The sequence below is a fragment of the Pelophylax lessonae genome (genome assembly GCF_965119305.1).
Source record: "Pelophylax lessonae genome assembly, chromosome: 3".
Classification (NCBI taxonomy): domain Eukaryota; kingdom Metazoa; phylum Chordata; class Amphibia; order Anura; family Ranidae; genus Pelophylax; species Pelophylax lessonae.
This window is the reverse complement of record NC_138770.1, coordinates 400,641,832-400,654,180: the sequence shown is the minus strand read 5'-3', so window position 1 is coordinate 400,654,180 and position 12,349 is coordinate 400,641,832.

Below are 12,349 nucleotides of genomic sequence, written 5' to 3'. Positions count from 1 at the left end.
CAGGTTGGAACCCATAATTGGCCATGAAGGGAGACGTCCCAGAGGAAGAGTTCACCGCCGTGTTCCTGGCAAACTCAGCCCAAGGCAGGAGGTCAACCCAATTGTCTTGGTGATCGGAGACATAGCAACGAAGGAATTGCTCCAAGGCCTGATTGGATCGTTCTGCGGCCCCATTGGACTGAGGGTGGTAGGCCGAGGAGAAGGAGAGATGAATCCCCAACTGGGAGCAAAAGGCGCGCCAGAACCTGGACACAAACTGACTCCCCCGATCCGACACAATCTCCTTGGGCAAACCGTGCAACCGGAAGACCTCCCTGGCAAAAATCGTGGCCAACTCCTGTGCAGAGGGTAACTTCTTGAGAGGAACACAGTGGCACATTTTGGAAAACCGATCCACAATCATGAGAATGACCGTATGGCCTCGGGATGCAGGGAGGTCCACAATGAAATCCATCCCCAGGTGTGACCATGGGCGCTCCCCGGTGGCTATGGGTTGCAGAAGGCCCAACGGAAGGTGCCGAGGGGACTTACTCTGGGCACAAACGGAGCATGCCGCTACATATGCGGCGATGTCGGAACGTAGGGAAGGCCACCAGAACAGACGTGAAACAGCCCAGGACAGCTGATTCTTTCCAGGATGCCCCGCGGTCTTGGAGTTATGGTAGGTTCGCAACAACCGAGTGCGCAACTCCTCAGGCACAAAACATCTGCCGTTGGGTCTCCCAGAGGGAGCACCAGATTGAGCCGCCAAAATCTGCTCACCCAGGGGAGAGGTCAGGCTGGTGCGAATGGCGGCCAGGATCTGATTCGGAGGTATGACCGAAGTCGGAATCGACTCCTCCCTGGACAGGTCGGAGTACTGCCGTGATAAGGCATCCGCCCTGATGTTCTTGGAACCGGGTAGGTAGGAGACCACGTAATTAAAACGTGACAAGAACAAAGCCCATCTGGCCTGACGTGGTGTCAATCTCTTGGCCTCAGAAAGGTAGGTCAGATTCTTGTGGTCCGTCAGGATGAGGACCGGAACCACCGAACCCTCGAGCAAGTGCCTCCATTCTTTAAGGGCCTGCACGATGGCCAATAACTCCCTGTCACCAATCTGATAGTTGCACTCCGCGGAAGACAGTTTCCGGGAGTAAAACCCACAAGGGAGCAGAGGACCCTCTGGTGTTCTACGCTGAGACAGAAGGGCGCCTACTCCCGTCTCAGACGCGTCCACCTCGAGGACAAAGGGCAACCCAGGGTTGGGATGCGACAGAATCGGAGCCGACACAAAGGCGGACTTTAGAGCCTCAAAAGCTCGGATGGCCTCGAGCGGCCAGACCTGGGAATTACTGCCCTTCCTGGTCAGATCCGTGAGAGGCTTGGCTAGTATGGAAAAGTCCCTGATGAACTTCCGATAATAATTGGCGAAGCCCAAAAAGCGCTGCAGGGAGCGAAGACCACTGGGCTGGGGCCACTGTAAGACAGCCGAAACCTTCTCAGGACCCATGGAGAACCCCTCAGCGGAAATTATGTAACCTAAGAAGGTTACCTGGGATCGGTGAAATTCGCATTTCTCAAGCTTACCGAACAGCTTGTTCTCTCGTAACCGTTGCAACACTCGTCTGACATCCAGAATGTGGGTCTCCATGGATTCAGAATATACCAAGATGTCATCCAAATAGACCACCACACACTGCTGCAACAGGTCACGGAAAACATCGTTGATGAATTCCTGAAAGACTGCGGGCGCATTGCACAACCCAAAGGGCATAACCAAGGATTCATAATGACCGGTCCTGGTGTTAAACGCGGTCTTCCACTCATCGCCCGCCTTGATCCTTACGAGGTTATATGCCGCCCTCAGGTCGAGTTTGGTAAAGACCGTGGCCCCTTTAAGGCGATCTAACAGCTCGGAAATCAAGGGTATCGGGTAAGCGTTCTTGATCGTGATGCGATTGAGACCCCTGTAATCGATGCAAGGCCTCAACTCACCGCCCTTCTTTTTCACAAAGAAAATCCAGCCCCTGCCAGGGACGAGGATTTGCGAATGTGTCCGCGTGAAAGCGCCTCCTTCACGTACTCCTCCATGGCCTCATTCTCCGCTACCGACAGTGGATAGACCTTGCCACGAGGAGGAACGGCACCAGGTTGTAACTCAATGGCACAATCGTATGGGCGGTGCGGAGGTAGGGCAACCGCACGCACCTTATCGAATACATCCCAGTACTCCTCGTATTCAGGAGGCAACAGAGAGTCCGAGGAAGTACACAGCAACTTGACAGGCCCATGGATGCAACTAGCCCCACACTGCGGTGACCACGAGAGGATCTCGGCCGATCTCCAATCGAAAGTCGGATTATGCTTCTGGAGCCAGGGGTACCCCAAGACCACCGAGTAGTGTGGAGACGAAATAACCTGGAAGCAGACCGACTCTCTGTGAACGGCACCAATGGCTATCCCCACTGGAAGGGTCTCATGAGTCACGTGTTGCGGCAGAAGGGGTCTGCCGTCTATCGCCTCAAGAGCCAGTGGAGAACCTCGAGCCTGCAGAGGAATGGAATTGGCGGCAGCGAACACACTATCAATGAACAAACCACCAGCACCAGAGTCCACCAACGCCTGGGTCGTCACCGAGCCCCCGACCCAGGAGAGGACAACAGTGATCAGTGGTTTGTCAACACGGGAAACCGGGGACGAGGAGACTCCACCCAAGATCTGCCCCCGACAGGATCTCAGGTGCGAGCGTTTCCCGGATGGTTCGGACATGCCAACCGAAAATGCCCACCGAGACCACAGTACATGCATCGGCCCTCGCGTCTCCGGAGTACCCTCTCCCCCTCGGACAGGCGAGCAAACCCCAGCTGCATGGGTTCACCCCCAGCCAAGTCATCCCCAGGAGGCGTGGGAGGAGAGGGAGGCACGGGTGGGACAGCAAAGGTAGGCGCCAATCTGTTAGGAGGCCTCCGCAGACTCTCCTTAAAGGAAGGTCTCTCCCTGAGTCTGGTGTCAATCAAAATCAGGAAAGAAATAAGAGACTCGAGCTCCACTGGTAGGTCCTTAGCTGCAACCTCATCCTTCAAGACATCCGAGAGACCATGAGAGAAAGCAGCGACCAGAGCCTCATTATTCCAGCCCACCTCTGCTGCCAGGGTACAAAACTCAATGGCGTATTCAGCTACGGATTGTGAACCCTGTCTGATGGACATAAGGAGCTTCGCAGCAGAGGCAGCACGAGCCGGCACATCGAATACCCTCCGAAGAGAAGCAACAAAACCGGAAAACTCGGCAACCACCGGATTGTTGTTCTCACATAAAGGGCTGGCCCAGGCCAAGGCCTTGTCCGAGAGCAGCGAAATTAAGAAGCCCACCTTTGATCTCTCAGTAGGAAAGGCATGTGGCAGCAACTCGAAATAAATGCCCACCTGGTTAAGGAAACCTCGGCACTGAGTTGGCTCTCCCCCAAAGCGCTGTGGAAGGGGGGCAGAACCGGTCATACCCCGAAACACCGCAGGCGCAACAACAGGTGTCGGGGTAGACTCTGGCGCAACAACCGGAGCGGCAGTAGGAGCGGGCCCAGGAGCGACAACCGACCCATCGGCAACGGGAGCGAAATGAGCCGTGTGTTCAAGCAGGGTTTGCAACGCCACGGCGAACCGACCCAACAGGTGATCCTGCTGATCAAGTCTGGCAACCAGCGTGGGTAGCGAGGATGGCCCTGTACCGTCAGAATTCATGGCTTGGTCCTAATGTCACGGAACCATGAACCAGACGTACAACAACAGATAAGTGAAAATAAGAAGGCTTTATTGAAAATCAAGCTGTAAAGCAAAAGTCCAAACGGATGGCGAAACCGAGGCAGAGTCCTTGCGAAGCCAGAGGTCAGGAACCAGGAGGGTAGTCAGACGAAGCCGGAATCAGGAACCAGCAGGGTAGTCAGACGAAGCCAGGATCAGGAACCAGCAGGGTAGTCAGACGAAGCCAGGATCAGGAACCAGCAGGGTAGTCAGACGAAGCCAGGATCAGGAACCAGCAGGGTAGTCAGACGAGGCCAGGATCAGGAACCAGAAGCAGCAGCAGTCTTAGAAGCATGTGAACACAGGAGGACCAAGCAAGGAACTGAAGCCACAGACCTCCTATATATATGAGCTAGGCATCCAGCTCCTCCCAGTGGGAAGGAGGAGCCGCAGGGTACAAGAAACCCAGAAACCAAGATGGCCGCCAGCACATGTCAAACGAAGGAGAACCGCAAGAAGGTAAGACCATGACAGTTTGAGCAGTAGGACTGCTGTGGCACAGAGATAACAGATTTGCACTTTAAGGTTCCATCTGGGTTTCGCTGCATTTGGGTAGCTTTGCTAAAACAAAAACTGAATGTGAATGTTTGAACTGCTATCATGTATATTGCCTGAACTGCTTTTATGAATATTGCTTAACTGAGACTGTTTATTGCCATAATTTCCTAAAGGTGTCAGTTGCTATGATACTGAATGGTTTTGCCAATAAAGATTGTCAAGTTTACTGTTATGCTTTGTAAAACATCTAATTCTGTCCATTACAATCTCTTTTGTGTGGTGTAGTGTTGGGGTTATCTGATCTATACTTACTGTAAGTGCACCTGTACCCAGACTATGGACATTTAACTATTTACATATCCTTTAGAAGCAGAAAAAGGTTTTGAAACATGTCCCATATCATCTCTCTAGCTGCTCCTACTGGGAAATAATTAATTTTCTGAAGAGGCTGGAAGCACATAGTTTTTGTTGTTTCAAAGGCACACGATTTATTTTTTTCTTTTTGTAAACTCTTTTTATTGAATTTTAAAAAAGTAGGTATATAAAACAAAGCCTATTGGGCATACCCAGGCTTAAAGTAGAACTATAGGCAAAACTTTTATTTATTTTGGCTAGAACAAGGGAGAGTTATAACCCCTGTCAGATTTTTTTCTCCCCATTTGTGTCCCATTGGGGAGATTTTCCTTCACTTCCTGTCCCATAGCCAAACAGGAAGTGAGAGGAAATCCCTGAAAAATCCACTTTAAAGCCAGAAATGTGGAAGTGGGGTACTGGTATGGGCGTGTATTATTACAGATGAGCTAGTTGGACCTTTTGCGGTTGAAGATGGACTCAAATTCAACTCCCAAACCTACTGCCAGTTTTTAGAAGACACTTTCTTAATGCAGTGATACAGGAAAAAGTCTGCATCTTTCAAAAAGACCATGATATTTATGCAGGACAATGCTCCATTGCATGCATCAAAATACTCCATTGCGTGGCTAGCCAGTAAAAGCCTTAAAGATGAAAGAATAATGACATTGCCCCTTCCTCACCTGACCCAAACCCTACTGAGAACTTGTGGCCCCTTCTTAAGCAGGAGATTTACAGAGAAGGAAAACAGTACACCTCTCTGAACAGTGTCTGGGGGGCTGTGGTTGCTGCTGCACAAAAAGTTGATCATTAACAGAACAAGATATTGATTCCATGAATGGAAGGCTTATGACTGTTATTGAAAAGGGTGACTTTTTTTTTTTATGTCAGAAATGTTTATTTGTAAATTTTGATTTGTTTGTTAATTATTCTCACTTAAACAGATGAAAAAAAAAAAAATCAGATGGGAAAATGTTCGTTTTTCATTTAGTTGCATAATAATTCTGCACACCAATAGTTGCTCAATAATTGTGTATACAGCCAAAACCTCACTTTTACTTTATTAAATTGTCAGGTTTGAGGTTTATTAATATTTCGGATTGACCAAGAGCACTATAGTTGTTCAATAATGAAATTATTCCTCAAAAATACAACTTGTCTAATAACTGTGCACACAGTGTGTGTGTGTATATATATATATATATATATATACATACTGCTAAAAAAAAAAAATGAAATGAACAATTTGAAAACACATCAGATCTCAATGGGGAAAAATATCATGCTGGATATCTATACTGATATGGACTGGATAATTTGTTAGGATCGAAAGGATGCCACGTCGTTTAAAGGAAATTAAAATGATCAACCTACAAAGGGCTGAATTCAGAAACACCCCGAAAAATCTAAGTGGAAAAATGATGCAGCGAGCTAGTCCATTTTGCTGGACTGCAGCAACTCAAAATGGTATAGTATAGACCGATTATGGATAGACCGATTATCGGCACGACCGATATATCGGGGGCCGATATGCACTTTCCCCGATATATCAGCCCTGGGACTGGCCGATATTGCCGATATTTTTGTGACGTCATTCTGCCTTCTTAGGCTGCCTCCCTCGCCTTGGACAGCCTCGTCTGGAGTCGGGACTAGTCTTGTGAGAGTGTATCACAGCCATACACCCACCCACAGCAGCCCGGTGCCAGCCAGCCACCCACATCCACAAGCCCTGTACCAGCGAGCCAGCCAGCAACCCAGAGGCCCTGTACCTGCCAGCCAGCCACCCACAGGCACTGTACCAGTCAGCCAGCCACCCACAGGCCCTGTACCAGCCAGCCACCCACCCACCACAGGATGCCAGCCACCCACCACAGTTTGCCATACAGCCAGCCACCCACCACAGTTTGCCAGACAGCCAGCCACCCATAGACAGGGTGCCAGACAGCCAGCCACCCACAGGCACTGTACCAGCCAGCCGCCCACGGGCCCTGTACCAGCCAGCCAGCCACCCACAGCCCCTGTGCCAGCCACCCACCTACCACAGGTTGCCAGCCAGCCAGACACCCTCCAATATCCCAGGAGTTTACTTGCATTGCCAAATGCAAAACTAGTGAAAAACAGTAAGAAAAGAAGAGTAGGGGAAAAAATGTGAGTGGCCTCCACCTGTAAAACCATTTCTGTTTTGGAGGTTGTCTCATTGTTGCCCATCTAGCGCACCTTCCATTAACACGAAATCAGCTGAAACTGATTACCAACTCCCTCTGCTACTTAAATGACCAGATCAATATCCCAGGAGTTTACTTGACTTGATGCTATACTCTGATTAAAAAGTGTTCCTTTAATTTTTTTGAGCAGTGTATATATATATATATATATATATATATATATATATATATATATATATATATATATATATATATATATATATATATATATATATATATATATACATATAAAGTATAGATTTCTAATTGCTTTGTGGTATCCTAACCCATTCTCCCTTATTATTTGAACCAATACATTTTGAAAAAATAATATTGAATAGGAAGGCTGAAAGGGCCTGAAAAAACAGATCCTTCAGGAGCCAAAGCTATAAAGATAAACTTTGTGTGTTTTTATGGACAGAAGTGAATGCAGCTCTGTATTCAATAATACAACATTAAATGTATTTTTTTTTTTTTTTATACCATAGAAAGTCAGTGACTTTGACATGGTAACAGCCTCTTACAGTCAATGCGTAGAGAAGCTCAGGCTGGGAAAAGAAGTAGCAGTACAAGACACCAAACAGATGTGTTGCAATACTTGTTTGCTAGCAAAGAAAATGCTGATAGGAGCAGAAAGTGGCCTAGAGATGAACTTATAAGTTTGTTTATTCTCATTTCATTGTCCAGTTTCAGGCTGCGGGGGGAACCCAACTTGTAAATTTTACCGACAGCACAGAAAAATCAGGTCTCCTGCTATGTCAAACAGGGTTGTGCTCTGTGGCAGAGCGATCTAAATCTCAGAACTGAATGGACATAAATGCAAATCCTCTGGCAGGTAATACTGCACCATATACTGTACATATTTTATCTGTTATATTTAGCTGTTTTGGCTCAAGTTCAGTAAATCTTGCATACATTTTGGTAAGAAAGAAAGTTGCAATTGCCCTTCTCCAAATTCCTGATCTTGCCCCTATATTATGGGATGATGGTCATGGGAGAAATAATGATGCTTCCACTGCTGAGTTCCTTTAATAGTTTAATAAATCATTAGTTGGACAGACAGGCAACCAAAATTTTCATAAGAAAGTCAGTAAAGGCAATTTATGTATCTCTCTTAGACTTCATATACTTGCATCAGGTAGGTCATAAATTTGGTCTGTTAAATAGTGTATACCATTGAAAGTGTTTGGTTATATGTTTGGTAAGTTTAAAAAAAAGTGCGGTCTTGATTATTACGTGAAAATAGAAGAAAAAAAATTGCAGCCACCACCATTAAGAACTGGTAAACTGCAATATAGTAACTTTTTGTGCATGGGTTTATGTATACTTTAGGTTTTTAGACTTAAACACAAAGTAAATAAACACAAAACATTTGTTTTAAAGGTATTTCCAGACCCTCGAAAAAAAATTCAACCTGAGGTTTCCTGCAAGAAAAGACCAATTATACTCACCTTTTCTGATGGCCCATATCTCCAGAAGACTCTTTGGCATTTAACATTTCCAGGATTACTGCATGCCTGTATGCATCTGTCATTCCCAAAATGTCAAATTCTGAAGAGTCTTGTGAAGGCTATATTGCTGTAGAGCATAGTAGGAAGGAGACATGGGCCTTTGGAGAGGTACATTTATTGGTTCTTTTATTGGATTCTTTTTTAAAGCATACCATGGTCTCTTTAAGCTAAAATTAGTTATCTGTAATTTTCCTAAATGTACTGTAGACTGTTGCAGACAATCATTAAAAAAACCTGTAATACTCAGACCTCACCCTAAAGCTAGTCTGGCATCAGACGTCTCTGGCACTATTTCGGGAAGACAGTAGTAGTTGGTTGAAAAAACTCTTAACGCATCTAATTGCTATTTCCCCAAAACCTAGTCAACCAGGGATGCGTGTAGATGCCCATGGACATTGCCTGATGTTGATGAAATCAGTCAGGTAGTTACTGCATTTGGTGTATATTTCATGTATTGTTTCTTCATTTCATGTACTACAGAACATTAGCCAAATTCTGATACTTTGGAAAGTTTGCTTATAATGATTAAAGAGCTTGAATGCCTGTCAGCAGCTAACTGATGAACGCTTCATTGGATAATGCAAAGCAAGCCTTAAAAATGGCAAAGTGCCCAGTGAAAATGTGCACAGACCTTGCTGCAGGACATATGACCCAACTAGTGGCAGGTCCACACTGCATAGAAATCAAAGCATGCATTATTTCTGACAGTTTCTTTGACATAAAAATGTAATTTAATGAATGGAATTAAAATAATACAGTATTTGATAGTAAAGGTTTTGATTATACCCACATTTGCTTCAATCATACATTTCAGTGAAAAGTGTTTATTTAAAGAGATGTAATGCTAGACATTATACATATATACAGAGTTAACAGATATGCCAGAATGAACATTTTAAAGTGTAACTCCACTTTTGTTGAGAAAAAAACATTCCCCTCTGGGTGATCTCAGTACATTACAAGGTTTTTAACAAACTTTGTTGCAGATTCCTACCTTTTGTTATTCTAAAGAAATCGCTGTTTGTACCTCTGTGCCCCTGTGCCGAGTGAGTCTAATGCCTCGTACACACAATCAGATAATTGGACGACTTATCGTTCACATTTTGTTGCATGATACTAGTATCGAATTCATCAATGCGTACTAAACATATGATTTTTTTTGTACGATTCTGGAAAAGCTTCCTGGTTGTGTAGCTATGTATCGGATAGTGAAAAACAAAAACAATGGCAGCCAGGATTTTTCCAGGTTATTTTCGTGTTTCTGATCATGCGTGGTCTTTGTCTATGGATTTTTTAGCGGACGCACACTTTTATGATTAAACGATTGTCGTCACTAGGCTATCGTATGAGAAACGTTTTCGTGTTTGTCCCTTTGGACTTTGTTGGACGAATTGTCGTGATCGGCTGTCGAAAGCTGTGTACTAATGGTCAGATTATCATGCGATCAATTCGAAAGCAATTTTTTTCGTATGATTATCTGATCGTGTGTACGAGGCATAATAGAGGGGGTTTCGTAATTATCAATCAACTGCAGCAGCTGTGGAACACTAATGATGAAATCTGCTGGGCCTGCATACCTTTAGACGTGTTCCTATTGGGAGTATCTCACCAAAAATTACAAAATTACAGGGGATGCCAGAAATCTGAGTTATATCCTAGTGCAGAGTTCTGGGAATATCAAAGAGCCAATCACACAAGCAGGAAATTATGTTTCTGGGGTGTGGTCAGTACACATTGTGTGTACAGAATGCCTCCAGATAGCCATATTGTATTGCATTTTCAGAAAATTACAGCGGCTGCGGATTGAAAAGGAAAGGTTATTTTTAATAACATTCAATTACAATATGACCTGTGTCACAATTGCATACATTACAGTATTTTTTTCTTTATTTGCAATTTTTTTCCCCACGAAAGTGGAGTTACCCTTTAAGTAAATGCTCAATGCTTAATTCATCTTCTTTTTTTTTTTTTTTAGTGGCCTTTATTAGTCATGAGTTGTAATTTGCTTTAAGTTGATCTGTATTACAATTATATGTGTTTTAAATAAGTACTGTAAACTTGTACACATAATACACAAAATAAAACTTTCAGGGCATTGTTGTCTCTGTGATGCAATAAAGTATTTATCCAACACAGAACTAAATTCATATTGTACTCATTTCCCTTAAACATTATTGCAGTGACACATCACATGCAGATAGTGCTCATATTTTCAAGTTTTTCCTAGCTAGCTTTAGGAAGTTAATTTAATTTTGTGATATTCTTTCACCCATGTAACAACTCTGTAAGTAAGATTCAGTTCTAAATTTGGAAAAACTGGTTTTGGTAACTCATAATGCAATAAACATAAAACGTGCTTAGTGTAAGAACTAATAGCTCCAAGGCCGCTGATAGGGGGGGGGGGGCAGTCCTCCTGCAGGGGGCCCATAGGAGGCCCCAACAGCACAGGGAATCGGTGCGGTCGGGCGGAGGGGCGATTACAGAAGGAAGCCCTGTACGGCTGAAAGCCAGTTTCTCCCCCTCCTGCCAGCTTTCAGCTGCTGGGGCTAGCACTGCAGGCTTCCCTGTCCTGTAAAAAATAACAATTGTAGAAAATAAAATAAAATAACTGTAAAAATATTTAAAATTTTATAAAATAAATTATATATTTTTTTGTAAATGTAAAACAAAATAAAAAGGACTAATTCACACAGGTTCTCTGTTATGTCTGTTAATAATGATTTTAGTGTATTTTTTGTTAAAATATTGTCTTGATACATTCAGGGGCAGGGGGCCTGCCAGGTAGGCTGTACAGGGCCTCATGATTTCTAACAGCAGCCCTGAACAGCTCAGCAAAATGTGAATTAATAAAACTTTGTTCAAAAGATTAAAAAAAAAATATTTTCTTAACTACTTCCGGTCCGCGCTATAGCCGAAGTACGGCTACAGCGCGGACTCGAATTTCCGGGAGGCCGTCTTTAAACGGCCTCCCAGAAACAGGCTCCCCGGGCGCTCCCGCGAGCGTGCATCTGGGAAAATCTGTGTTGGCCGTGTCCCTTGGACACAGCCAATCACAGATCGTGGTAAATGGCCAATCACTGCGGCCATTTACCACATGATCGGGCCGTGCAATGAGCCAGCTCTCTTCCTCACACGGAGACTGCAGTGTGAGGAAGAGGAGAGCCCGAACACCGGTAAGGGAACACACAGGAATGTATTCAGGGCACTGATCACCAGTGCCCTGATTACAGAAGAGGGGAAAAAATGCCACAACTGCCCACAGTGCCCGCCATCAGTGCCCCCCATCAGTGCCCACAGTCAGTGCCCATAGTGCTGCCAGTCAGTGCCCATCAGTGCCTGCTCATCTAGGCACTGACTAGCAGCACTATGGGCACTGAGTGTGGGCACTGCCCATCAGTGCTGATCAGTGCCACCCGTCAGTATCCATCAGTGCCCATCAGTGCCGCCTCTCAGTGCCCATCAGTGCCGTCTCTCAGTGCCCATCAGTGCCGCCTCTCAGTGCCCATAACTGCCGCCCGTCAGTGCCGCCTCTTAGTGCCCAGCAGTGCCACCTCTCAATGCCCAGCAGTGCCACCTCTCAGTGCCCAGCAGTGCCACCTATCAGTGCTCATCAGTGCCGCCTATGAGTGCGCATCAGTGCCGCCTATCAGTGCTCATCAGTGCGGCATATTAGTACCTCCTCATCAGTTCCACCTCATCAGTGCCCATAAGTGCCACCTCATCAGTGCCCATCAGTGCAGCCTATCAGTGCCCATCAGTAACGCCTCATCAGCGCACATCAGTGAAGGAGAAAAATGTATTTATTTTCAAAATTTACTCACAGAAAATAAGAAAAACTTTTTTTTTTTTCCAAATTTTCTGTCTTTTTTCTTTTTTTTTTGTAAGAAATAAAAAAGCCAGAGGTGATTAAATACCACCAAAAGAAAGCTCTATTTGTGTGAAAAAAATGATAAAAATTTCATATGGGTTCAGTGTATCATGACCGCGCAATTTTCATTCAAAGCGT